The sequence below is a fragment of the Marmota monax genome, unplaced genomic scaffold (genome assembly GCF_021218885.2).
Source record: "Marmota monax isolate L192 unplaced genomic scaffold, Marmota_monax_Labrador192_F-V1.1 WCK01_AAM20220418_F8-fsc00031, whole genome shotgun sequence".
Classification (NCBI taxonomy): Eukaryota; Metazoa; Chordata; class Mammalia; order Rodentia; family Sciuridae; genus Marmota; species Marmota monax.
Genome location: NW_026695197.1, coordinates 8,685,510 through 8,711,362, shown reverse-complemented (window position 1 = coordinate 8,711,362; position 25,853 = coordinate 8,685,510). Strand labels below are relative to the sequence as shown.

The 25,853-nt window shown below is 38.3% G+C and overlaps 1 long non-coding RNA gene across 1 annotated transcript; it reads right to left on the bottom strand.

Annotated features, from left to right (window-relative positions):
- Nucleotides 1–1,903: 1,903 nt before the first annotated feature.
- On the bottom strand, nt 1,904–25,831 carry LOC131423575 (uncharacterized). Its single transcript, XR_009225300.1, has 5 exons — nt 24,784–25,831; nt 19,353–19,552; nt 9,486–9,536; nt 2,271–2,407; nt 1,904–2,058 (listed from the first exon to the last, which is right to left on the bottom strand). It is a non-coding gene; the product is annotated as an uncharacterized LOC131423575 (long non-coding RNA).
- Nucleotides 25,832–25,853: the final 22 nt, after the last annotated feature.

The window sequence follows — 25,853 nt, the reverse complement described above, 5'->3', positions numbered from 1 at the left end:
TTTTTTTTTTTTTTGCAGTGCTGGGTGCAGGGTCTCATGCATTTTAGGAAAGTGCTCTACCATTCATACATGAAAATTCTTAAGGTGCACTCAGATCTCAACATACATTTGAATTAAAGAGGTTGTAATGTATTAAACAGAATCAAATGGCAAGACTGAACTGAACAGTCACAGACCAAAGTGAGCTAAAGAGAGGAGATTTCCTACCAGAAGTCAGCTTTGGCCCGGTTGGAACATGGAGTCACACAGATACCTCAAAATCCTCAGCAGCTTCTGTAATCCTGGAAGGCATGTGACCTCCAGATAAAACAGGGTCCCCAGAGTCAGCCTCTTCCTGCACTGGCCTGCAGTTCCCTCTAGGCATGTCTTATCTCCTTGCACCAAGTGTTGTTCTCTGCTTTATGTGTGAACTTCCAGGAGAAAGGTATCATACTGTGTGGAAAAAATACAATTCTCTCTCTCTCTCTCTCTCTCTCTCTCTCTCTCTCTCTCTCTCTGTCTTTTGGGCTCCTTGAGGGGCATAATACATTAGAGAACTAAGAATATTCAGGAATGAAGATATAGGGATAATACAGAAAATCCAGAGCACCCTTAGGCTTCCACTAGGACCACAGGTTAGGGCTGAGGTCTTCAGGTCCAAAGGTACGTGGGGAAAGCAGGAAGTAACTAAAGAAAGAGCTGGAAGAGAGGGAGAGCCAGGTAATGAAGGAGGAGTGCTAAAGAATCCTGTTCCAGAAACACGTTTGTCCTTCCCATCTGATGGGGCTGTAATTATGGGGGGACTGAGCTGATGAGGCTCAGAGGACCATTTCTAATACACTGGCATCTTTCCTCCATGGTCATCTCTGAGAAAAATATTAACTTAGAGATGGATAAATAGCTGGGAAACTCAGATCATCTGCACAGTGAGTGTGGACTCCTTGCAAGTGGGCTGAGTTTAGACAGAACTTCTCACACCTCACACCGTTAGAAGATCTGACTCCTCTGTATTAACCTCTCTGGGTACTGGGGCAGATCTCTGAGAGAAAAGATGGCAGCCCTTAGTGTCTGTCCCCAGGCCCTGGTTGGAAAGTACCCTCATCCAGAACACAGAGAGGCAACATGAAACTACTTATGAAAATGGTATGGCATCCACTCAAAGTAAGTTTGGGAGGAACACATCTCCCCATGAAGAAATCATCATGGTTTGTGGGTGGGGGTTGTGCTCAGCTTCTAGGTTCACAAAAATACAAAGATTGTGTGTCTTGTAGCAATAGAAGCAAGCTCCCAGGAGTAGTTAAGACTTCTTCTGGGACATAAAGATTAAAATGGAAGGAATGGAGCTGGGTCTTCCAGGTAGTATGCATCACATAATTCTTTCTGCTAGGTTATTGGCCTGATCTAAATTCCTTACTAGACTCTAATCTGCATCATGTCTGTTAATGTATCTCCCTGATATCAGAAATTTATTATAGGTTATTTGATTTATTTGTTGATGAGTGATAGAAGGTATGTTTGGACTACTTGGTAAGTGGAGTGCTTGGCCATGGCTGATCTAATTTAGGTCCAAGAACTTGGAAACCTGGTCACACAAAGAAAGCCCAAGGCTAATCTCTACAGAGCCTGGCTGCTCAGTGCTGTCCTATGGTGAGTTTCTTCTGTTTTTGTCTTTTTTAGGCTGAGCTTAGACCTTTTCTAGCCTTCTTACTGAATTCACAGAAAATCCCTACCTACTCCCCAGGGCTCACTTCCAAACACAAACAAATGGAGGATTATTTGGTGAGATATTTTACAAACCCAAGTTATGGCTTGGCAGTAACTTAACCAAGAGTCTCTGTTGTAATATATGGAGATTTTAAATAATAGAGAACTGAAGCTTTATGGTCCCAGCAGAAAGGAATCATCCAAATAAATTTCATGGTAATTTTTTTTTATTTATTCCCTGTTACAGAATATTTTTTCTGTTACCCTCAGGTGGCCTCAGTTGGACATGCTCCATTTGTTCCAGCTCCACTGGATCCCAGGTGACTTCTGTGGATGGAATCACCCAGGTTCACCACTGTCTGGCTTCATGAGGTCCTGGCAGGGTAGAAGGACAGAGCAGTTGAGACTCTGTTCTGTGAGCTCACACCTGGCAACTCTGATTCTTCATTAAAGTCTCCCCTTCCACAAGGACAGCAGCAAGTCTCTCTGGGAAAGATCCATCTTGATCTTTAAGGTCTGAGCATTCCTCTCCCCAGATAAGACTCCCTCCCCCAGGTACCCTCCCTTTCCACCCTGCGCAAGCTCACTCTCCAGTGGTTGACTTCAGGTGCACATTATTCAAGGTCTGCTCAGTTGTCAGAACAGCTCATCCATTTGTTCCTGTTGGGGTTGGATGCCACAGCCATAGACCTCCCATAGGCAGGTCCCTTGCCTTTTGGGTTACCTAGACAAAGACCAAGAAGACGGGAAGCGAGGATTAAGAAGTAGTACCCTTTTTAAAGCACTATGCAAATTCAGATTATCAACACCATCATTAACAGACAACCCTAAGGATATTGGTGATGACAGTGATTTTAACCATCCTTCAGGAAGCACGCCTCCCTTCTTCCCTTTACAATGCACAGTCTGGCCCTCACAATGGTGGCCTGAAAACTGTACACCCATGGAATCCTGGGTAAAAGCTTACTGGATTTCTCTGTGCTTCTGGTGAAGTGCACAAAAAGGGTGTGTTGGTGGGTTGGGTGCACGTGTGTGTGTGTGTGCGTGCATTCAGGCACGTAGACTGATTGCCTTATGTCTCCAATAGGAAATGACTCCAAGGTAAGGCACAGGGGGAGGCTTTGCCGGCTGCAAGCTCCTGGGGTGTAGCCATAACCATAAGGGCTGAGAGTTTGGGGAAAAATCGTTCGCAGTATGGAAGATGTTCCTGCATTTGAGGGGAGCATTTCTTCAGGCCATTGTGGACCAATAAACAGTTCAATTTTTTCATTGTTCTAATTAATTTAATTAAGTTAACTTCCAAGGTGTGTTAAGAAGCAATGCCTTGGGTGATTAACTGTTCCCATATCAAGGTGTTTTCACAAACACATTTACCCTGATTAGTGTACACATTATTATGTAATTAAATACCTCACACAGAGGAATTTATTAGTGCCTCCTTGTCTCCTAACAAATAAAGCAGACTCAAAATCTCTTGGAAAAGACAATTCCAGTTGCTAAGCAAGAGGGACAGACAGATGCAGAGACAACCTAAGATCTAGACTGGGAAAGAAGTCCTCTGAACTCCCACAGCTGCCTCCATCACCCTCTGCTGTCCCTTCCAGGGCAGTGCCACTTCCCAGGGGGCTGCAGCCTGGTCCACTCAAAACTCATTGCACATGTGCATGTCCTGGAAAGTCCATGCGACCTATCAGAAAGTGTCCCTTTACAAGGAGGATTCAGAGCAGGTCTTTGTGTAGAAAAATGCTCACCCCCCACTTCATCCATGAACATTCCTCCATGCTGCCTTGGGAAAATTTGCAGAGTTCACAAAGATTCATTTTAGCTCCCTCCTCCTCCTGTACCACCTACTACGTGCCACATTCTGTGCATCTAGTTTTTGTAGGACCCCCTCCCTTTTGAATGGGAAGAGAAGTCCCATATTTTGAGATATGAAAGTGAGTGAATGTGGGGGTTTTAGAACTAAAAGAAGAATAGTTCTTTCTGGAAAAGGCACCATTCTAAAGCCTTTTCTCTCATGACCACCAACCTCATTGAGTGTATGGGTCAACCCTACAAATCCTAAATGTATCCTAATAAGAGAGTAACTTACACCTACTGAGTTGAGCATGTACACTTCTGCACTACTGTGATAAGTACTTTGTCCTTTGCCTAATTTAATCCTGCAAGCTCCAGGAAGTAGGTGTTTTTATTATCACCATTTAACAGATAAGGACACTGAGGCACAAGGCGTTTAAGGACCCTCCTCGAAGTCACAAAGCTAGGAAGTAGCAGTCCTGGAAACACACACCTCCATCTGACTTGAAAGTCCCGGGTCCTGGCCTCTGCTCTAGCCCCTGCCTCAGACTCACTGCTGAGAGGCAGAGCCAGAGCAAGGTGCACCCTGATTTTCAGGTCTCGGGACCTCAAGGCACATGCCTTTGGGGTGAGAAGCTAGACACTTTTCTGTGCTTGCCTGCTCCATTTGATGCAGTGAGGCCCAGGCAATGTAGCCAACTCAGAGAGGATAAATTAAGTGACATTTCTGGGGAATGTAGAAAATACTACTGAAGGCCAAGTGAATCAATGCTGAACGCAGAACAAAACAGTTCCCACCACTGGGATCAGACTGTTCAGGTTGGTGGCAGGGAGAGAGAATTATGTGAGCCGGGGGCTAGCTCCTGAGGGAGTGGAGATTGATTCTGTATGATTGATGACGCGGGGACAGAATGCCAAGTCATCAATTGCCTCAGCTCATGCCATGGACGGCATCAAAATCACTTTTCCCAGGTGCCTGGCCTGAAAGATTTCTCTTCTGTTTGTTTGTTTGGCCTGGGGCAGGAGCCTGCCGGACTCAGCTGTGTAACATTACCCAGGCCTTCCAAGAAAAGACAGGTGACAACATCTGGCAGGAGGGCACAGAACTTGAAGGAGGAGTGATAGGATTGGAAGCAAGCGTAGAGGTGGGGGTGGGCAATACTAGGGGGAAAAATCTCGCATTCCAGTTCCACACGTGCCCGTGTGTAATATTTGACTAAGAAATTTTATTTGACAGAATGTCTTCCCACAATGATCCCAGTGGTGGGAACCGCTGTGTTCTACATTCAGCATTGATTCAGCACTTGGCCTTCAGTGTATTTCCTACATTCCCCAATGGCAGCCCTAGTATCTCATTGGATATTAGGAAAAGGCAACTCTCCAAAATTTGCTCATGTTGGCCTTGAAGTCTAATGTTGCTTTCCTTGACCTTCATCAAGATTTCTTGGAAACATTTATAATTTGCTTTATACAGCCTCATCTTTACTTGCATATTATCAGATGGCCCATTCTGGCTCTCTATATGAAACTTCAACATCCCAATTAAAATGGGTACTTCCTGGGGGTAGAGACAACCATAAAACTAGTTATCCCAATCAGTTTTATAATATTACACTATATAACACATATTGTATATGTAAACATATATAAAATATGTGATTATAAAGTTATGCTTACTAAACATTTGTAACTTTATGCTAATATATATATATATATATATATATATATATATATATATATATACATACATATAGCCTATAAACCACAAGACTCCACATAAATAGTACCAGGAAGGCTGCAACTCAAAACAGAGTCAAGATATTAAAAATTTCCACCAAAAATAACAAGTGTGATTTTTTTGGAACCTAGGGGAAGTATAAGACCTATGGTCTTTTGCAGATAATAACAAGTTAAGAGATAGTAGTGAGAAATTTCAGTCCTTTCTATTTTACTCTGTTTCCTCTGACAAATAGTAATAAACTAGCTTGACAGGTAGAATAATAAGGTTAGAAGGGAATTAAATCCCAATGTAAGTGAAAGGGTGGTGGTAAAGCACATATCCACTTTTATAAAATCTCTGTCTTCTTACAACACAGGTAATTCATACATTTAATAAAACAATTGGGAGAAAAGAAAAGGGCAGAAAGAAAAAAATAATAAATATCTATGAACCACTATCCAGTGATGATCATTATTAAGTACTAGTCATATTTTCTCTATCATTCCATCAGTCTGTGGGCTTGTGCATATGTGTGTATTTAATTGGAATTTTAATATATAAACCCTTTAATTAGTTCTTTAGGCTCAGGATAAAATTCTACTCTAAGGTGAAGAAAACAATTGGAATTTCTTACATCACAGAACAATTGCACAGAGCAAGTGAGAGTTAAAAGAAATGATGAAAGGAAGGAAGGGAAAGATGGAGTAAAAATTCTCATTTTCTTCTTAGACTCAAACATGTGTTAATTTTTTTGAGTGATTTAACAAAATAGCTCATGATATGAAGATAAGATGGAGAATCGTAGACCAGCATACAGTCTAGGCAGGCAGGAAGTAGATTCATGATGGAATGTGTGTTGACCACCTCTGCGGAGTGTTGAGGGCTCTCCTTGACCTAGCCTTTCATTCATCTGTCTGTTCATTCCTTTGATGATTACTCACTGAGGGCCTTCCCTGTCCACACACAGTCCTCAGAGTCTTGCAGCCTAAGATGCAACCAACAGTGTGAATTCACACAAAGTGATCTCCTCAGGTGTCTGCCTGAGATGATTCCAGAGAGGTATAGCCAGGATGAATAACATAAAAATAAAATAAAAATCATAATATAAAAACATAAAAATTAAATTAAAAAAATAACATAAAAATAAAATTAAAAAAATAAATAAAAATCCTAAACTGAAGTCAGGAGCCAACAATGGAAAACATTGGGATTCACAAAGTAAATGTAGAAGTTTCCAGGTAAGTTTTAAAAATCAACTCCTATAAACAGGGTTCTTCCAGAAGAGCAGGTGGAAATTGCTGAGATCCTGGGAATTATATTATTATTATTTTTTTTTACTTTTGCAGGATGCCCCATAAATGGGCTATTATTTCCCGAAGAACCCTTTTCTCAGTTATTCAATAAGTGAAAGAGTGTGTGTATGTGTGTGTGTGTCTGCACATGTATATGTGTGTGTATGCGCGTGTGCGCACGCACACACACACACACACACACACACTTCATTGTCTAGGGAATCATCCACAGGGCCATCAACACATCCATGGTGTTAAGATTACAACTATAATTCCAACTTCAGCTATTGGAATGACAATTATTAGACAAAAGTGGGCAGAGTTATTTGCTTTGAGGAGTAGTTAGGACTTTCTGAAATCTAGGCTGCACCTATGGTTAAGCTGTCCATAGCAGGAATACAACTTGTGTTATCAAATCTCTTGTGACTGTGATATCATCTCTCTTCCATCAGGATTTTCAGGGCAGCTGTGAACCCTGAAGACCCATTGCTTTTCTCATGCACAATCAGGTAGCCCCCACCTGGCCTCTATTGACGAATTCATTTGGGAAAAGAGTAACATCTGTTTCAGAGCAGAGGTAGATCCAAATGTGGTAAGTGCACTAAGTTTGAAGACTTAAAGCCATGAGTAAATAGAATGAAAGAGATCAATCAGCACAATCTTTCTTTAACTCCTCAGATAGGGCATTAATAGCCAGGATATACAAAAAACTCAAAAAACTGAACACCAAATAAATCAATAAATCAGAAAGGAACTGAATGGACAGTCCTCAAAAGAAGAAATAAAAATGGTCAACAATTGTATTTTTAAATGTTCACCATCTCTAGCAATTAAAGAAATGCAAATTAAAACTACAATGAGATTTAATCTCACTCCGGTCATAATGGCAATTATCAAGATTATAAATCAGATACAGTAGCATATGCCTGTAATCCCAGCAGTTGGGGAGGCTGCGGCAGAAGGATTGCAAATTCAAAGCCAGCCCTCAGTAAGTTCTTGAGAAACTTAGCAAGACCCTGTCCCAAAATGAAAAATAAAAAGAGGGGCCAGGGATGTAGCTCAGTAACTAAGTACCCTTGAATTCAATCCCTGGTACAAAGAAATAAAAAATAAAAGTAACATTAAATGTTGGTGAGGATGTGGATACACTCATGCATTGTGTGTACACTCGTACATTACTAATTTATAGTAGTACAAGTTAGTGCAACCACTCTGGAAAGCAGTATGGAGATTCCGCAAAAAAACTAGGAATGGAACCACCATATGATCCAGCTATCCCAATTCTCCAGATACATCTAAAATATTTAAAATCAACATATACTTGCCCAAGTTGACAGCTAATAGTGATGCAGCCACATCAATGTTTATAGCAGCATAATTCACAATAGCCAAGCTGTGGAGCCAACAAAGATGCCTTAAACAGACCAATGGGTAAAGAAAATGTGGTATATATACACAACGGAGTATTACTCACCCATAAATAAGAATGACTTTATGCCATCTGCCAGTAAATGAACAGAACTAGAGACTATTGCACTAAGTGAAGTAAGCAAGTCTCAAAAAGTCAAAGGTCAAATGTTTTCTCTGATATCCAGAAGCTATTCTAAAATAAGGGGGGTGGTAAAAAAAAAATAGAAGAGCAAGCAGTGGAGTAGAGAAGGGGATTGAAGGGAAGGAAGAAGGAATGGGATAGGGAAAGGTGGTGGAATAAATCTGACCTAAATATCCTGTGTACATATATAAATATAGCACAGCAAATCTCACAATCACATACATCCACAAGACACTAATTTCAAAAGAAAAAAATATAAGTAAATAGCAGAAAGATCAGGAGAGTAGAGGGGATGGAAAATGGGGGCAAGAGGAGGAAAAGGAAGGGGGGAGTACTAATGACTGAATTAGAACAAAATATATTCCATGCTTTTATAATTATGTCAAAATGAATCCTATTGTTATGTATAACTAAAAAGAACCAATCAAAAATAAAAGCAATTTTATCAGAATGCATAACTTTACAAAACAGGGAAAAGCATATCTGCTTTGCCTGAAGAAGTAAATAGGAGCAAAGAAGGTCATAGTTCCATATGTTTCAATTCCTGCAAGTTGTCCCTGACCTTCAGGGGACACCTAAGAAGGTTCTGCAAACCTTAGTTTGAATACCACTGGGAGTCACTTTGCATGTGGGGAAACTGAGGTAAGGGGCTCAGAGAGAAAAGTCACTTGCCCAAGTTGACAGCTAATTGGCAGTGTAAATAGGGTCAATCTCCTGACCACCAAGGAGTCGTATTCTACCCATGAACATGGTTACACTAAGAGAATTGGAAGGACATTTCACACACCAAAAGTGAGTCACTTTCTTCTTAACACATCTTTTATTAAGTGGATCAGGAATTAGTTACATCTCTCCTAAAACATAGTCCATTGTGGTGAAAATGGGAAAAAACATTTGGGGATAAGAGGAGAAAAAAAAAATCTGCTTTGGCAGACACAAATGCATATTTTTTGCAAATTTGCTTCAAGGCATGAATTTGGATTTTTCTTCTTTTCCCCAGGAATGTCAGCATTTTTAGTCTCAAGAACAGCTTTCTCAGCAAAATAATAGATTTTGGTCCATGAAAGTTGTCCTTTCCCCCCCCCAAAAAAAAACCCCACAGAAGTTTGAAAATCAATGAAAAATTGAGCATCTCTACCATCTCCTCTCTTTATTTTGGAGTTCATTGTCCCAAACAGGATTTGCACCTAGTTTATTTTTAAAGCAGGGGTCTGTATCCAAAAGCAGGAGAGGATTCCCTCTGCAAACTCCAAATGGTTTGACACAGTAGATGTCTGTCTGTATATTTTGTGTGATCCAGAGTCCAGATACCAGATGAGACACCATAGGATAAGAGTCATCCTCCTCTCCCCAGACCCTATCTAGGTGTCACCCAGCCCATGAGACCTCTGCCTAGTGTCCCAATGCACTATTCATGCTTTATCAATTATATGAAACTTACCCTCATCTCTTTTTGTATTCTGGACTGTCTTCACAGTTGATTTTCAGTTCCCTGAACAAGAAAAAGTTTTGAATACTCCATATAATCTTTCACAGAGCTGAGTACATAGTTAGCACACATAGAACAATACATAAATAATTGAAAAATCTATTAAGTCCAAAATCACCACACTGTCACTACCATACTTCCTCATCTTTGTTCTACTCTTCCTCTCCTCTTTCTCAGAAAAAGCATGTGCACCCTTGGGCTACTGATTGCCTCTGAGCCTTCATTTCTCCAACAACACATGAGCATGAATGTAGTCTCACCACAGGCTCCTTGTGAGATGAGATGATGAGGAAGAACAGGAAAAAAAAAATCCTTAAATATTCCTTTCCTTTATCTCTCTGAGACACATGTCTGTAGAGGTACATATACAGGCTTGAATTTGTCCGGTTTCTTGAGTAAATATTTGTCTCCCCAGGGTGTCTTGACAGAATATATGCCCTCCTACCCCTTTCTGTGTCTTCAAAGAGGTGTCTGCTTAACAGAACACTAAGCAGTCAAGCCCTAGGAGCTGCTATAAGATTAGGTGGAGAGACATAAGGGCCAGGGAAACCTTACTAATTTGCAACCCAGGAATTTGGCTGATTCTTCAAAGGAACAAGTATGGAGTTGGAATCCACCAAATCATGCATTCAAAGAAATAAGGCTCAGGACAGCATTGTGCCAGGCCTAAGAAGACACGTCATTAAATTTTTTTTTTTTTAAAAAAGGGCTAAAAGTACAACTATTAAAGGAAAAAGTGGTCGGAGCACTGAACATTCTTTAAGAACAAAAAGAGAGCATATGCAGCCAAAGAGGAGGGAAACCCTGAGTTAGCACAGTTGGCTATCTTTTGGCTAAGCCCAGCACCCTTTGGCAAAGATCTTAGCCCCCCCTCCCATACACAGAGCATCTTTAACTAGGCTCAGCTAATCATAGCTCTTTATCAACCTGGTCACATCAGCCCATGTTTGTTGTTGTGTTTAAATGCTCTTCATGGATCATCCCAATAACCATATGAGGGAGATTCAATTATTAGAATTATACTGTCATTTAGCCTATTCAAGGTCTCACAGCTCCTGTGTGGCATGCACCCAAAGCAGACAGTTCCAAGTTCTTCCCTGGAATTTTTCCAGACTGGATATTATGGTTTGAATATGAGATGTCCTCCTAAAAAGTCCACATGTGAGACAATGCAAGAATGCAAAGAATGGAATTGATTAGATTGTGAAAGCTAAAATCTACTTGATGGATTAATCCACTTGAATGAATTAACTGGGTGCTAACTATAGGGCAATAGGGTATGACTAGAGGAAGTAGATCATTGTCACTTGGGCCATGTTTGGGGTATTTATATTTTGTCCCTGGCATATACCTCTTTCTTTCTCTCTCTCTCTCTCTCTCTCTCTCTCTCTCTCATAGATAGATAGATAGATAGATAGATAGATAGATAGATAGATAGATAGATGATTCCCAGCTGTCATGAACTGAGCAACTGTTTTTGCCACAACCCTATACCCTTCTGCCATGATGTTCTGTCTCACCTTGGGCTCAGAGGTATGGAGTCCATGCACTCCATAACTATGACCATGGACTAAACCTTTGAAACTGTGAGCCAAAATAAACTTTTTCTTCTCTAAGTGCCGCAGTCTGGCTGGACACAAAATCACGAGCCACTCAAGCAGGAACAAAGTTTATTTTTTGAAACTGCCGCCAATGTCCGGTACCGCCCGGGAAGATTTTTTCCACCCATGCGGCCTCCTCTCGGAACCACAGAGAGCCTCCTCCCCGGGAACTCCCTCCTACTGTACTTCCCCAACCAATGGGAACTCTCCAGGAGTCCCATAGCCGGCCTAGGTGAACAGCAGGAATCCAATATCCATATGAATGCAAATCTTAACATAATCATATCATCTCAATGGCTAGCTGGTGTCACCTTTTGACCAAAAATGCCATGCATCATATATTTGGCTCTTAGCATCTAAGTTGTTTTTGTTGAGTACATTGTTCATTGACACAAAGGTGACTAATATGAAAATTGTTTCATAAATGTGGGGTCATTACTGTGACTAACTTGACGATGTGCTTTAAAAGATTTTGCAATGAGTTTAAAAAGTTTGGAAATGAAGGCTGAAAAAACCTTGGAATATATAAACAGAGTTTAATGAGTGATTCTGGTGAGAACTCAGAAGATCAAAATGCCAATAGGACTGCAAAGGAAATACTTGGCTCATGAAGTTTCAGAGGAGAGAGTGAACTCTACTGGAAGTTGGACTAGTAGTGGTCATCCATGTTACATTCTGGAAAAGAAGTTGTCTATATTCTGTCCACGTCCTGAGACTTTCTGTGAGGCTGAATTTAAGGTGATGGACTAATTAGTCTGACAACGCAAATTTCAAGGCAGGACAGCATTTGGGCAGTGGCATGAATATTACTTGTGGCTTTCAGCCAAGTTTGCTATGACAATCAGGAGCAGAAAGCAGAGCAGAAAGATTTAAAAACCTTACAGTTTGGTTAGAAACATGTCAGTAAACTAGCATCAAGGAAGTAGTGGTTGCTAAAGAGATCACAGCTGCCAAAGAGATGCTAAGCACATTATCCAGAGACAATAAGAACAATGGCTTGAGGGCATCTTGAGAATTGGTGAGACCATACCCAAGACAAGCTGTGGGACATCTGCTGAGGAAAACTGCAGAAACAAGCTAACATAGAGGCTATGTGAGGTGCAATTAGCAAGGTCATAGGGGCAGAGCTACACAAGTTCTTTGGAGAGAACATTATGATGCCATGTGTCGCAGATACTGGACATGCAGCTAGAGGATTTATTTATCCAGGTGGATTTTGCCTTACTTTGGTCCCATTCATTCTTCCTGTGCCCTACTTCTCCCTTTTGGAATGGAAATGTTTATTTTGTGCAATTATATATAGGATATGTGTAACTTACTGATTTTTTTGTTTCTCTTTTGATATTTCCTGAAATGCTTTTCCTAACACAAGAGCCTGCCAAGGCAGAGTTGAGGTTCTCAGTACACTTCTGTGTACCTCCTCCAATTCATCTAGTGACATACCTTTTAATCAAGCTGGTTTTTTCTTTACTGTTGAGTATTAAGAATTCTTTGTCTATTTTGGATCATAATCCCCAATCAAATATGCCTTTTGCAAATATTTTCTCCTAGTCTGTGGTTTATCTTTTCATTCACTTGATGTGGAAAGTTTTTACTTATAAATTTAAAATATTTTTATTATTTAAAATATCTTTTTATATTATTTATTAAAACAATATTTTAAATTTGCAAATAAAAACTTTATTTTTTACAAAATAAAATAAGATTGTTCAGACTTTTAAGTTCCTGTTTTAGCAGCTTTTAAAACTATGGTTTTCAGGCTAGGGATATAGTCTGGTGGTAGACCAGACCTCGCAAGCACAAGGATTCTGGGTTTGATCCTTAGTACTGCAAATAAAAAGATGTTATATTTTTCAATGAATTTACCCAAGTTGTAAACATTGTTGGCATGATACAATTCAAAATATCTCTTTAATTTTTTTAAATATTTGTGAAACCTGTATTAATTCCCCTTATTCCTAATATTGGTGATTCATATTTTCTTTCTTGAAAAGTCTTGCTATAGTATTATAAAGTTTACAAATCTTTTCATGAACATTTTGTTCATTTTCTGTATCATTTGTTCACTTTGTACTTTGTCAATATTCAATTTTATTTTAATTTTCTTTATTCTATTGACTTTGTAATTTTCTCTTCTTTTTCTAGTTTTCTAGTTTCTTTGTCTTTAATACATTTAGATTAATGTATTATTAGATACATTAATTAATTAATTATTAATATTAGACATTTAGATTTACAAATATCCTTTAATATATTTAAGCTATATCTCACTTATTTTGATGTATTGAATTTTCATTAAGTCAAAATATTTTTTAATTTTTGAAATTTATTCTTGGGCCTATGAATTTTTTAAATCTGTTATTTAATTTCCAAATATTTGTATATCTAGATATCTTTATATTGTAATATATCTATATATTACTTATAATTTAATGTGTGGCCTTCAGAGAACACATGCTACCTGATTTCAATTCTTTGAAATTTATTAAAACTTGTTTCTTAGAACTTTGTCATTCTTGCATTCAATTCATGTGTGATAAGAATGCCTAATCTATTGTCTGCTCAAAAGAATGCCTAATCTATTGTCTGCTCTAGGGTTCTGTAAAATGTACATTAGACCAAATATTTTACAATATTGCCCAAATTATATCACTGTTTTTTATTTATTTATTCTGTAACTTTTCCTGACTATGCATTTTTCTTTTTCTCAATTCAGTTCTGCTCATTTTCATTTCATGTATTTTCTTGATTTTTGTTGGAGATATACACATTTGAGTTGTATGTCTCCCTGATGAATTGACCTCTTTATAAATATGAAGTGTTTCTCTGTATCAGTGGTATTACACTTTTCATTTGAAGGTCTATTTGTGTATAAAATCTTCTTTAAGACTGTTTCCAACTTGTTTGCTATTAAAATAACCACAGTACTTTTAGTTTTGTTTGTGTAGATTTTGTTTGCTTGGTTGGTTTGGATTTTACTTGATATTTTATGCTACATATTCTTCCATTCTTCTACTTTCAACCTGTCTGTGGCTTTGTATTTAGTGCACTTATTACACACAGCTTATTGCTATGTTTTTTAGCTATCCAATATGACAATCTTGAACTATTACTAGGATTATTTCATTAATAATAAAATAATCATTATATCTGGATTTAATTCCACTTTTGTGCTTTTTATCTCTATTTGTGCCATCTGATCTTTCTCTTTTCCTCTTTTATTGTTTTAGAATTCTATTTCCTTCACTGATGTTTTAGTTATGTCTCTTTGTTTGTGTGTGTGTGTGTGTATGTGTGTAGGTGTGTGTTATTGTTGCTACAGATTTATTATTTGTCTTTTACTAATCAGAGCCTACATTAGTAAAACATTCTACTACTTCATGAAATGGATAAAACCAAAGTTACATTTTTTTTGTTTACCATCCTTCTGTTCTTCATGAACTTGCTGTGATATATTTTATTTCTATATGTGCCTGTCCACTGGACCCATTAATTTCTTCTACTCCATAATTCTTCTCCATTAATTTCCCCCCTCTCTTCTGAATCATCCCTTTTTATTTCTGTTGGATCATTCTCATTAGGACACAGACATGGTATTACTTTTCCCATCATGGAAAAAAAAAAGTTCTTCACTCCACATCCACCTATACTTTTACATTATTTCTCTGCTCTCCTTTGCAATGAAACTTCTTAAAAGTGTTTCTTCCATTTCTATGCTTTTTTTTCTTTCCCATATTTTGAGAATACACTAGTTAAAATTTTACTCTGAATTTATTCATCCTTAGAAAAATGCTCTTAAGGATACTGGTGATGTCTACTTTATTAAACTCAACAAAAATATGGTCAATTCTCAATTCTTATCTTAAAGACGTTGCTCCACCAGCAGAACCAGACACATTCCCTCTTCTTTGGAGTACTTTTTTCTAATGGCTTTCTTGTAGATTTCTTACTGCCTCACTTGATTAACTTTCTCAGTTTCTTTTTCTAGTTTCTCCTCAATTCTCCTATGCCCCAGAGTTCACACCTTGAGTTACCTTCCTTGTCTGTTTATAATCATTATCTTGGTTATCTCACCTATTCTACTGGCTCAATTCCTAATTTACATCTGCATTCTAGAGCTCTTTACTGAATTCCAATTCTGTGCACACAATTGTCTCCTTGACATCTTCATTTTGATTCTAAAAAGATGTTTTAAAATTAAAAAGACATAACTGAACTCCTAATAACTCCCCAAAGCCTCCAAAATGTGCTTCTTCCACAATTTTTTCCATGTCAGTAAACGAAAATTTTATTCTTCATATCGTTTAAATCAGAAATCTTGGGATCATCCTTATCTCTTCTCTTTCATTCTTATACTACGTAATCAGAGACTACTGCTGATTTTACCTTCAAACTATATTCAGGCTATGACTACTTCCACCATCTCCACTTCATCCAACACCATCTTAGTCATTACTATCATCATCTCACCACAGTTACAATCTCCAGACTTGTCTAACTAATTCTTTTCACCCTCCAATCTGTCCTCGTTTCTGAAGTCCCAGTGATCCTGTAAAATCATTCGCTTACTCAAAATTCATTAGTTTCCTGCCTCACTCAAGATAAAATCCAATGTCCTTATAATGACCCATGAGGCCCTGTATGATATTGACTTCTGATACTTCTGTGCACCCCATTTTATTACTTTTCTACTTATTCATCCCAATCCATTTTTTCTTAACTTCTTCACTGTTTCTTCATTGTGACAGATATGTTTTGGGATCTTTATACTTGTTCTTCTATCAGAATTTTTTTTGTTATTGTTTTCAGATATCTTCTTGAATCATTCCCTCACTTCCTTCAGATATTTGTTCACAAGTACTCTTATGAGGGAGGTCTTTCCTTAATATCCATCTGCTCCCACACATTATCACCTTTCCCTGTATCTGTCCCTTTCTGTATTCATCAGGGTTCTGCAGATAACAGAAGCAATAGGATGGATGGATGGATGGATGGATGGATGGATGGATGGATGGATGATGGATGGATGGTGGATAGATGATAGTTATAGAGATGGAGACGATAGATAGATAGATAGATAAAGAAGGTATCTTTGTGAAGATTGAGTCATAGGATTAGAGAGGCTGAGATGTTCCATGATATGTAATCTATAAGCCAGAGTACTAAGTAACTTGTTAGCATACCTTAGTCCCATTCTGAAGCCCTGAACATCAAGGAAACCAAAGGAATAACTCAAAGTTCAAGGTTGAGCGACAGAGCAACTAAAGGGCTACTGGAGCAAGTCCTAGAGTCCAAAGACTAGAGAACCTGGAGTTCTGATGTTCAAAGACAGGGAAAGAAGGCTATCCTAGATCCAGAAGAAGAGCAAATTTACCTTTTCTCTGCTTTTTTATTCTATCCAGGTCCTCACCTGACTGGATGGTGCTTGCCCCTGTTGAGTAGAACTTTCTTATTCATTCCACTGATTCAAAAGCCAATCCCTTCTATAGACACCCTGACAAACATATCCAGGAACAGTGCTTTACAGCTGTCTTTGGTATCCCCTTTTTGAAGTTGATACCTAAAATTAATCATCACACTTCCCTTACTCCCTCTCCACATATTTATTGTGTATTGTCATCTCTCTGCTCTTAGAATGTAAATGCTATGAAAGCAATAATTTTTTGTCTGATTAGTTCACTGATGCATTTCCAGGGCCAAAAGTTTATCTGGTAGATAACTGACATTGGCATCACTAATCACTAATCACATGCTTCATCTTGGTCGGTTTAGCATCAATTTAGATATTAACTATATGCATCCTTTCTCTCTTTAGTGGTCAATCCATGACCTTCACATAAATGTTACTCCAGGGGAAAAATGAGTTCACTCAACAAATGTTCTACTATGTCCATAGTGTCTATTATGTATATTGTCTATTATATATAGACACTGTAGTGTCTATTATGTATCAGATATTGTGTAAGGTGCTTATGACAGGATGACTGGTAAATTATACAGGTTCTTTCTTTAATGCATAAATAGACATACAGCATCTCTCCAAAAACTGAATTAGTAATTAACTTAATAAATATGATTCAGAAATAAGTCTCCAATGAGTAAGCAAGAAAATAAAATATTTATTTTAGAAATGTTATCCAGTGGATCATAGTGTGAAGTGATTAAAATGAGTTCTATGGCTCAATTAACAAATCTAAGAATATTTAATCTATATCTAGGGTCCTTTTCTAAATGTTTTAAAATTTTGGACACCCTTTGCTTAGTCTTCCATCCACATACCACCAAGTATGTGCCTTATAATGACAATCCAGGGAACATGAAGCTGATATCCCTCCTAGGAGTACTGAGTACCTACTTTGGAGCTGGAAGGTAGAATGCCATAATTTGGATCTTAATGTCCCCCGGAGCCCATGCATTAAAGGCTTGTCCACACAGGGTGCTTTCAGAAGGGAGTGGAATCTTTGATAAGTAGGACTTTATGAGAATTCCTTAGGTCATTGGGGCCATGCCCCCAAAAGGGATTGTAGAATCCCGACTTGTTCTCTCTTTTTTTCCTGGCCAAAAGGTGAACAATTTGGCTCTGTCACATATTCCTAATATGAGGTTGCCTTGCCACAAGCCCAGGACCAGTCCATCTTGGACTAGAATCTCCAAAACAGCAAACTAAACAAAACATTTCTCTTTATAAGTTGATTATATCAGATATCTTATTATAGTGACATAAAACTAGGGCATAAGATGTCGACACCTTACTTTGATTCATTAACCCCACACTGCTGACAAAAAAAAAAAAGTCATTTCTAACCTTATTTCAGAACAAGTCACAATGTATCAGAAAATAGTCCTTCAGCTTTTAGCAATTAAGTGAGGATTCAAATACATCATAATGATTTTCCAAACCCCACACCTTCAACTAATCTAAAACTCTCCTGCCACAAATTTTCCTAGGCTCATGTGATTTTTCTGATCAGAACGAGGCTGTTGGGCTCCACAAGGACAATTAATTACAAGTCCTAAGGAACCTTACAAGTGCTAAGTCTAGTAATTTGTTTCTCCATCTCCTTCTCTTTCCTGTCCCCACCCAATCTCCTACCATCCTCTTTCCCATTCCCCATCAGTATCTGCTCCCTGGAGTCTTTCATTCTCTCTGAAGCACAGCGATTGACAACAACTGAAAATCCAGAGTTTCCTAAAAGGAAGCATTTGCCCATGTTTCAGAATCTTAAGCTAATTTCAAAACAAGTAAATAAAATTTGTTTATTCACCTGTTGCATGAGAAATGCCCGTGCATCGACTGAGATTTCTCAGCAATTCCTAAAACTAGTCCTCAAGAGAAATGTGGCACTGGAATGGACTCCTAAGAAGCACTGAGAGCGCTCTGACTGCAGTCCTAAGGCAGGATATCTACTAGGTATGGAGCATCCACCTTTTGTCCCTGCAGTTTGGAAAAATGCAAATATCACAGGCCATGGGGGTATAGCTCAGTGATAGAGCATTTGACTGCATCACAGGTCCTCTGTCCATAGGCACTCTAGGCAGTTATTTTCCATATTTGATGTCCTAAATGAGTCATTGTGAGAATTTAGAGGTGGTTTCTAAAAAATACTGGCACATAGTAGGCACTGTATACATGGAAGCTGCTTCATGGTTTTCTCTAATTCTCCTAACCAACGGTATTGGGTCTACTGGTCCTTCTTTTGAACCTGCTAATAAAGCCAAGGAACCCTTTGAATAAAAATGGTGTTGGAGTGTATTGCCTAATTAACTAGGCTGGTAATTAAATTGCAATGGAAACAGCCTATATGCACTTAACTAGACATTTATTATAGCTTAATAAGGTAAAGACTGTATGATAAATACCACTTGATTACAAGGAATAGATAAATTCTTTGCACACTAACAAATGCCGGTGACAGGCTGAAAGTATTACAAAGTTTGTGAGGGTTCTTTCATTAAGAAATAAGCGCATTAATTCCCTTACCTACTTATTCTGTCTCCTCATATGAGAAGCATTCAATTGATTAAACAAACATGATGAAATGACCTGTTAATCTGCTTTGCCAAAGCTCATGGTTTTTGTGATTTTGTGATTGAGCATAGTTGGACTCTGATGATTCCACATGGAGAGGTGACATATCAGAAAACGGGAGCACCCTTAGAGGCCAGCTGGCTCACTCCTTCCTGAGAAATCTGAGGCCAAGGAAGAGGCACACCTTACCTGAGATCACACAGTGAAGAGGCTAGGGACACAGCCCTGCCCTCCATGATGTCTTCTCACATGTTCTTTTCTCCCCCAATGTGGATATGAGCTTGCAGAAGTCATTCTTCTCATCTTCCATGAAATGTTTACCTGTTCATTGACATAAAATGTCCAGTTCTTTCTTCTAGAGTGGAAAACACCTCCTCTGAAATGGGGACCTAAAAGGCAGAAATTCACAGAAAAGTATAAATGACTAATGAAAAATCCTATTCGGACAGTGGGTTTTGACACAGATGGCAGGACAAACAGACAGCAATCATTAGGGCCAGTGGTGCGCTGGAGCCAGCTCACACCAGATCAGATTGCAGGAATTGAAATTACCTCCCCTTCCTTGCTTTGTGAAGACTTCATGGCAGCCTGAAATCAACCCTTATATGGTATTTACACCATGGATAACCAAAATACTATAACCTAGTTAGGGCTTTGGGAGTTGGAAGGGAGTGGGTAACGAGGACTGAGGGAGCGAGTAGGAGGTTGAGTTAGGTTGTGTTTGATGAAGGCCAACAGGGACCATTTTCCAGATTTGCCAAGAGTTGTTCCTGGGCATAGCTTTCATCCCCAGGATCTTTCTGATCCAAATCCATGTGCACAGACATTTTTTTTTTAATTAAAAGGAACTGAACACAGAAAGGAAATAAATAGGGCTACATAAGAAGATAATTCAGAGTACACTCCTGATTGAGTAAAGTGATTGGCATTCCAGATAGAGATGGAGACACAGATAGAGGAGAGAGAAATATATCTGAGATTCTCCATTGGTTGAGTATAAACATAATGTTTGAAAAAAAAGTCCTATAGCACATTTTTTAAGCTTTGTAAAACTTAGGTATAAAATGCTAAAAAATCTTGGCTCTCATAATCACCTGTCACTTAAAGTCTAATAATGGCCTTATTATATCAAAGAAAATCCTTCCTGAATGCAGACAGCAGACAAAAGAACCTGAACTCAATATTTTTTATTGAAATCATGCCATCTGGTTCTTTGTTATACTACAAGATGAAAGAACATAATAGTGGTATTATCCCAATCATGTGAGCTGGCATTGCAGGGTAGGAATTGGAAATTAAAAGAATATTTTATCATGTTTAGTAACAGAAATAAACAAATATGGCTGGAAGAACAACCCATATCTCAATAATAACCCTAAATGTTAATGGCTTAAACTCACCAATTAAGAGACACAGGCTAGTAGAATGGATCACAAAACAAGACCCAACAATATGCTGCCTACAGGAGACGCATTTGATAGGAAAAGACATACATAGGCTGAAGGTGAAAGGTTGGGAAAAATCATATCACTCATATGGACTTCGGAAACAAGCAGGCGTGTCCATACTCATATCAAATAAAATAGATTTCAAGCCAAAGTTAATCAAAAGAGATAAAGAGGGACACTACATACTGCTTAAGGGAACCATACACCAACAAGACATAACAATCATAAATATTTATGCCCCAAACAATGGTGCAGCTATGTTCGTCAAACAAACTCTTCTCAAGTTCAAGAGTCTAATAGACCACCACACCATAATCATGGGAGACTTCAACACACCTCTCTCGCCACTGGACAGATCTTCCAAACAAAAGTTGAATAAGGAAACTATAGAACTCAATAACACTATTAATAACCTAGACCTAATTGACATATATAGAGTATACCACCCAACATCAAGCAGTTACACTTTTTTCTCAGCAGCACATGGATCCTTCTCAAAAATAGATCATATAGTATGTCACAGGGCAACTCTTAGACAATATAAAGGAGTAGAGATATTACCATGCATCTTATCTGATCATAATGGAATGAAACTGAAAATCAACGATAAAAGAAGGAAGGAAAAAGCATACATCAATTGGAGAATGAACAATAGGTTACTGAATGATCAATGGGTTATAGAAGACATCAAGGAGGAAATTAAAAAATTCTTAGAGATAAATGAAAACACAGACACAACATATCGGAATCTATGGGACACATTGAAAGCAGTTCTAAGAGGAAAATTCATTGCTTGGAGTTCATTCCTTAAAAAAAGAAAAAACCAACAAATAAATGATCTCATACTTCATCTCAAAATCCTTGAAAAAGAAGAGCAAAACAACAGCAAAAGAAGTAGAAGGCAAGAAATAATTAAAATCAGAGCTGAAATTAATGAAATCGAAACAAAAGAAACAATTGAAAAAATTGACAAAACTAAAAGTTGGTTCTTTGAAAAAATAAACAAAATCGACAGACCCTTAGCGATGCTAGTGAAGAGAAGAAGAGAGAGAACTCAAATTACTAGCATACGGGATGAAAAAGGCAATATCACAACAGACACTTCAGAAATACAGAAGATAATCAAAAACTATTTTGAATCCTTATACTCCAATAAATTAGAAGATAGTGAAGGCATAGATAAATTTCTTAAGTCATATGATCTGCCCAGATTGAGTCAGGAGGATATAGAAAACCTAAACAGACCAATATCAATTGAGGAGATAGAAGAAACCATCAAAAGACTACCAACTAAGAAAAGCCCAGGTCCCGATGGGTATACAGCAGAATTTTACAAAACCTTTAAAGAAGAACTAATACCAATACTTTTCAAGCTACTTCAGGAAATAGAAAAGGAGGGAGAACTTCCAAATTCATTCTATGAGGCCAACATCACCCTGATACCTAAACCAGACAAAGACACTTCAAAGAAAGAAAACTACAGACCAATATCTCTAATGAACCTAGATGCAAAAATCCTCAATAAAATTCTGGCGAATCGGATACAAAAACATATAAAAAAAATTGTACACCATGATCAAGTAGGATTCATCCCTGGGATGCAAGGCTGGTTCAATATACGGAAATCAATAAATGTTATTCACCACATCAATAGACTTAAAAATAAGAACCATATGATCATCTCGATAGATGCGGAAAAAGCATTTGACAAAGTACAGCATCCCTTTATGTTCAAAACTCTAGAAAAACTAGGGATAACAGGAACATACCTCAATATTGTAAAAGCAATCTATGCTAAGCCTCAGGCTAGCATTATTCTGAATGGAGAAAAACTGAAGGCATTCCCTCTAAAATCTGGAACAAGACAGGGATGCCCTCTCTCTCCACTTCTCTTCAACATAGTTCTCGAAACACTGGCCAGAGCAATTAGACAGACGAAAGAAATTAAAGGCATCAAAATAGGAAAAGAAGAACTGAAATTATCACTATTTGCAGATGACATGATTCTATACCTAGCAGACCCAAAAGGGTCTACAAAGAAACTATTAGAGCTAATAAATGAATTCAGCAAAGTGGCAGGATTTAAAATCAACACGCATAAATCAAAGGCATTCCTGTATATCAGCGACAAATCCTCTGAAATGGAAATGAGGACAACCACTCCATTCAAAATATCTTCAAAAAAAATAAAATACTTGGGAATCAACCTAACAAAAGAGGTGAAAGACTTATACAATGAAAACTACAGAACCCTAAAGAGAGAAATAGAAGAAGATCTTAGAAGATGGAAAAATATACCCTGTTCATGGATAGGCAGAACTAACATCATCAAAATGGCGATATTACCAAAAGTTCTCTATAGGTTTAATGCAATGCCAATCAAAATCCCAATGGCATTTCTTGTAGAAATAGAGAAAGCAATCATGAAATTCATATGGAAAAATAAAAGACCCAGAATAGCAAAAACAATGCTAAGCAAGAAGTGTGAATCAGGCGGTATAGCGATACCAGACTTCAAACTATACTACAGAGCAATAGTAACAAAAACAGCATGGTACTGGTACCAAAACAGGCGTGTGGACCAATGGTACAGAATAGAGGACACAGAAACCAATCCACAAAACTACAACTATCTTATATTTGATAAAGGGGCTAAAAGCATGCAATGGAGGAAGGATAGCATCTTCAACAAATGGTGCTGGGAAAACTGGAAATCCATATGCAACAAAATGAAACTGAATCCCTTTCTCTCGCCATGCACAAAAGTGAATTCAAAATGGATCAAGGAACTTGATATCAAATCAGAGACGCGCCGTCTGATAGAAGAAAAAGTTGGCTACGATCTACAGTCGGTGGGGTCGGGCTCCAAATTCCTCAATAGGACACCCATAGCACAAAAGTTAATAACTAGAATCAACAAATGGGACTTACTCAAACTAAGAAGTTTTTTCTCAGCAAAAGAAACAATAAGAGAGGTAAATAGGGAGCCTACATCCTGGGAACAAATCTTTACTCCTCACACTTCAGATAGAGCCCTAATATCCAGAGTATACAAAGAACTCAAAAAATTAGACAATAAGAGAACAAACAACCCAATCAACAAATGGGCCAAGGACCTGAACAGACACTTCACAGAGGAGGACATACAGTCAATCAACAAGTACATGAAAAAATGCTCAACATCTCTAGCTGTCAGAGAAATGCAAATCAAAACCACCCTAAGATACCATCTCACTCCAGTAAGATTGGCAGCCATTAGGAAGTCAAACAACAACAAGTGCTGGCGAGGATGTGGGGAAAAGGGTACACTTGTACATTGCTGGTGGGACTGCAGATTGGTGCAGCCAATTTGGAAAGCAGTATGGAGATTTCTTGGAAAGCTGGGAATGGAGCCACCATTTGACCCAGCTATTCCCCTTCTTGGTCTATTCCCTAAAGACCTAAAAAGAGCATGCTACAGGGACACTGCTACATCGATGTTCATAGCAGCACAGTTCACAATAGCAAGACTGTGGAACCAACCTAGATGCCCTTCAATAGACGAATGGATAAAAAAAATGTGGCATTTATACACAATGGAGTATTACTCTGCATTAAAAAATGACAAAATCATAGAATTTACAGGGAAATGGATGGCATTAGAGCAGATTATGCTAAGTGAAGCTAGCCAATCCCTAAAAAACAAATGCCAAATGTCTTCTTTGATATAAGGAAAGTAACTAAGAACAGAGTAGGGACGAAGAACAGGAGAAGAAGATTAACATTTAACAGGGATGAGAGGTGGGAGGGAAAGGGAGAGAGAAGGTAAATTGCACGGTAATGGAAGGAGACCCTCAGGGTTATACAGTGGAGGGGGTAGAGAGAGAGGAGGGGAGGGGAGGGGAGAGGTGGGGAGGGGGGAGGGTGGATGATGGGAAAGGCAGCGGAGCACAACAGACACTAGTATGGCAAATTGTAAATCAATGGATGTGTAACTGATGTGAATCTGCAATCTGTGTATGGGGTGAAGGTGGGAGTTCATAACCCACTAGAATCAAAGTGTGGAATATGATATGTCAAGAAATTTGTAATGTTTTGAACAACCCACAATAAAAAATTAAAAAAAAAAAAAAAAAAAAAAAAAAAGAATATTTTATCAAATAAGAAATCATATGTTTAAATCAATTACTTACCCAGCCTTGTTGCTAATACACACTGAAGTGAAGAGATTTAGAGAGCATTCAGCACTGTTTTTCCTTCATATTATTTTCAGGCTATGTTTGAAGTGAGGTCCTTGGAGGTTGAAGCAGCTTCTCAGCTTCCTACGGTTCTACAGTGAGATTTTTCTCCTAAAAAAAGGCCTGAGAGGTGGTGGCCAACCAGTTCCAGAGCCCTAAACCATGTGTCTTCTGTGGAAAGCAGTTTGACAAGCAACTCCTCAGAAGAATCTAAAATCTCCAATTTACTTTCATGTGTAGCCAGAGCTGTGAACCACTGTTCCTGGCCATTATCAGTCTCATCCTGTCTTGCCCTCTCTTCCAGGGTGAGTACATCTCCCCTCGTTATCATCAAAACAGAATAACATAGTTGTCCCGTCCCTTTCCTCCCATGACATTTACCTACTAAATGCTATTTATCATATGTCCCATTATCTCAGTGCAACATCAAAATCAATCTTCCAAGTAGATATTATTATTCCTATCTTATTATAAGGAAGTTATGAACTGTTTTACTCACACCACTTCTGGTGAAATAGGTGTGTTTTATTCTCCACTAAACAATTCTCCAATTTTTCGGATACAAACTAAGTGTCTTGCAATCAATACAATTCTGGCATTAACTCCCTGGAGTTAGTACATACCCTGCAGGTAAAGGGTTCAATTCCATAAGACCAACTCCACTTCAGATACACGTTACACATCCTAGGTTTCCACCTACATATAATTATCTATAGAACCAATTGTAGTATCAGTTTATCTACTGACTATATTTGCTGGATTATATAATTCTATATTTAAATTTTTGAGGAATTTATATAATTTTTTTCTATAGTGGTTGCTCCATTTTATATTCCCCAAATCTATAACAAGGGTTCCAATTTTCTCCTCACATTTGATGATTTATTAGAACAGCTCACAGAACTAAAATAGGCACCTTACCTTCTATTACTGACCAGCTAAATGGAAGAGATGCATAGAGCAAGGTATGAAGACAGAATATGAGCTACAATACCTTCTCCAGACATGCCAACCTCTCAGCACCT